Below are 3,973 nucleotides of genomic sequence, written 5' to 3' on the forward strand. Positions count from 1 at the left end.
TGAAATGCTGGCTTCGGCCTAACACCGGTGAGGGTAGAGTGGACAAAAAGCACCCAGCGATCCAAAACCCTGTTGCGGCTCGCCAACACCCAGCGGATGAAATGCTGGCTTCGGCCTAACACTGGTGAGGGTAGAGCGGACAGATGTTATCTGGAAATAGGACAGCTGAACTACACCGGAGGGCATAGAACTCTGTTCCAGCTCCCTAACACCCGGCGGATGAAATGCTGGCTTCGGCCTAACACCGGTGAGGGTAGAGCGGACAAAAAGCACCAAGCGATCCAAAACCCTGTTGCGGCTCCCTAACACCCGGCGAATGAAATGCTGGCTTCGGCCTAACACTGGTGAGGGTAGAGCGGACAGACGTTATCTGGAAATAGGACAACTGAACTACACCGGAGGGCATAGAACTCTGTTCCAGCTCCCTAACACCCGGCGGTTGAAATGCTGGCATCGGCCTAACACCGGTGAGGGTAGAGCGGACAAAAAGCACCAAGCGATCCAAAACCCTGTTGCGGCTCCCTAACACCCGGCGGATGAAATGCTGGCTTCGGCCTAACACTGGTGAGGGTAGAGTAGGACAAAAAGCACCCAGCAATCCAAAACCCTGTTGCGGCTCCCTAACACCCGGCGGATGAAATGCTGGCTTCGGCCTAACACTGGTGAGGGTAGAGCGGACAGACGTTATCTGGAAATAGGACAGCTGAACTACACCGGAGGGCATAGAACTATGTTCCAGCTCCCTAGCACCCGGCGGATGAAATGCTGGCTTCGGCCTAACACCGGTGAGGCTAGAGCGGACAAAAAGCACCCAGCGATCCAAAACCCTGTTGCGGCTCCCTAACACCCGGCGGATGAAATGCTTGCTTCGGCCTAACACTGGTGAGGGTAGAGCGGACAGACGTTATCTGGAAATAGGACAGCTGAACTACACCGGAGGGCATAGAACTCTGTTCCAGCTCCCTACCACCCGGCGGATGAAATGCTGGCTTCGGCCTAACACCGGTGAGGGTAGAGCGGACAAAAAGCACCAAGCGATCCAAAACCCTGTTGCGGCTCCCTAACACCCGGCGGATGAAATGCTGGCTTCGGCCTAACACCGGTGAGGGTAGAGAGGACAAAAAGCACCCAGCGATCCAAAACCCTGTTGCGGCTCCCTAACACCCGGCGGATGAAATGCTGACTTCGGCCTAACACTGGTGAGGGTAGAGCGGACAGACGTTATCTGGCAATAGGACAGCTGAACTACACCGGAGGGCATAGAACTCTGTTCCAGCTCCCTAACACTCGGCGGATGTAATGCTGGCTTCGGCCTAACACCGGTGAGGGTAGAGCGGACAAAAAGCACAAATCGATCCAAAACCCTGTTGCGGCTCCCTAACACCCGGCGGATGAAATGCTGGCTTCGGCCTAACACCGGTGAGGGTAGAGCGGACAAAAAGCACCCAGCGATCCAAAACCCTGTTGCGGCTCCCTAACACCCGGCGGATGAAATGCTGGCTTCGGCCTAACACTGGTGAGGGTAGAGCGGACAGACGTTATCTGGAAATAAGACAGCTGAACTACACCGGAGGGCATAGAACTCTGTTCCAGCTCCCTAACACTCGGCGGATGAAATGTTGGCTTCGGCCTAACACCGGTGAGGGTAGAGCGGACAAAAAGCACCAAGCGATCCAAAACCCTGTTGCGGCTCCCTAACACCCGGCGGATGAAATGCTGGCTTCGGCCTAACACCGGTGAGGGTAGAGCGGACAAAAAGCACCAAGCGATCCAAAACCCTGTTGCGGCTCCCTAACACCCGGCGGATGAAATGCTGGCTTCGGCATAACACCGGTGAGGGTAGAGTGGACAAAAAGCACCCAGCGATCCAAAACCCTGTTGCGGCTCCCTAACACCCGGCGGATGAAATGCTGGCTTCGGCCTAACACTGGTGAGGGTAGAGCGGACAGACGTTATCAGGAAATAGGACAGCTGAACTACACCGGTGGGCATAGAACTCTGTTCCAGCTCCCTAACACCCGGTGGATGAAATGCTGGCTTCGGCCTAACACCGGTGAGGGTAGAGCGGACAAAAAGCACCAAGCGATCCAAAACCCTGTTGCGGCTCCCTAACACCCGGCGGATGAAATGCTGGCTTCGGCCTAACACCGGTGAGGGTAGAGCGGACAAAAAGCACCCAGCGATCCAAAACCCTGTTGCGGCTCCCTAACACCCGGCGGATGAAATGCTGGCTTCGGCCAAACACCGGTGAGGGTAGAGCGGACAAAAAGCACCCAGCGATCCAAAACCCTGTTGCGGCTCCCTAACACCCGGCGGATGAAATGCTGGCTTCGGCCTAACACTGGTGAGGGTAGAGCGGACAGACGTTATCTGGAAATAGGACAGCTGAACTACACCGGAGGGCATGGAACTCTGTTCCAGCTCCCTAACACCCGGCGGATGAAATGCTGGCTTCGGCCTAACACTGGTGAGGGTAGAGCGGACAGACGTTATCTGGAAATAGGACAGCTGAACTACACCGGAGGGCATAGAACTCTGTTCCAGCTCCCTAACACCCGGCGGATGAAATGCTGGCTTCGGCCTAACACCGGTGAGGGTAAAGCGGACAAAAAGCACCAAGCAATCCAAAACCCTGTTGCGGCTCCCTAACACCCGGCGGATGAAATGCTGGCTTCGGCCTAACACTGGTGAGGGTAGAGCGGACAGACGTTATCTGGAAATAGGACAGCTGAACTACACTGGAGGGCATAGAACTCTGTTCCAGCTCCCTAACACCCGGCGGATGAAATGCTGGCTTCGGCCTAACACCGTTGAGGGTAGAGCGGACAAAAAGCACCAAGCAATCCAAAACCCTGTTGCGGCTCCCTAACACCCGGCGGATGAAATGCTGGCTTCGGCCTAACACTGGTGAGGGTAGAGAGGACAAAAAGCACCCAGCGATCCAAAACCCTGTTGCGGCTCCCTAACACCCGGCGGATGAAATGCTGGCTTCGGCCTAACACTGGTGAGGGTAGAGCGGACAGACGTTATCTGGAAATAGGACAGCTAAACTACACCGGAGGGCATAGAACTCTGTTCCAGCTCCCTAACACTCGGCGGATGAAATGCTTGCTTCGGCCTAACACCGGTGAGGGTAGAGCGGACAAAAAGCACCAAGCGATCCAAAACCCTGTTGCGGCTCCCTAACACCCGGCGGATGAAATGCTGGCTTCGGCCTAACACCGGTGAGGGTAGAGAGGACAAAAAGCACCCAGCGATCCAAAACCCTGTTGCGGCTCCCTAACACCCGGCGGATGAAATGCTGGCTTCGGCCTAACACTGGTGAGGGTAGAGCGGACAGACGTTATCTAGAAATAAGACAGCTGAACTACACCGGAGGGCATAGAACTCTGTTCCAGCTCCCTAACACCCGGCGGATGAAATGCTGGCTTCGGCCTAACACCGGTGAGGGTAGAGCGGACAAAAAGCACCAAGCGATCCAAAACCCTGTTGCGGCTCCCTAACACCCGGCAGATAAAATGCTGGCTTCGGCCTAACACCGGTGAGGGTAGAGCGGACAAAAAGCACCCAGCAATCCAAAACCCTGTTGCGGCTCCCTAACACCCGGCGGATGAAATGCTGGCTTCGGCCTAACACTGGTGAGGGTAGAGCGGACAGACGTTATCTGGCAATAGGACAGCTGAACTACACCGGAGGGCATAGAACTCTGTTCCAGCTCCCTAACACCCGGCGGGTGAAATGCTGGCTTCGGCCTAACACCGGTGAGGGTAGAGTGGACAAAAAGCACCCAGCGATCCAAAACCCTGTTGCGGCTCGCCAACACCCAGCGGATGAAATGCTGGCTTCGGCCTAACACTGGTGAGGGTAGAGCGGACAGACGTTATCTGGAAATAGGACAACTGAACTACACCGGAGGGCATAGAACTCTGTTCCAGCTACCTAACACCCGGCGGATGAAATGCTGGCTTCGGCC

The sequence above is a fragment of the Crinia signifera genome, chromosome 19 (genome assembly GCF_055691185.1).
Source record: "Crinia signifera chromosome 19, ASM5569118v1, whole genome shotgun sequence".
Classification (NCBI taxonomy): Eukaryota; Metazoa; Chordata; class Amphibia; order Anura; family Myobatrachidae; genus Crinia; species Crinia signifera.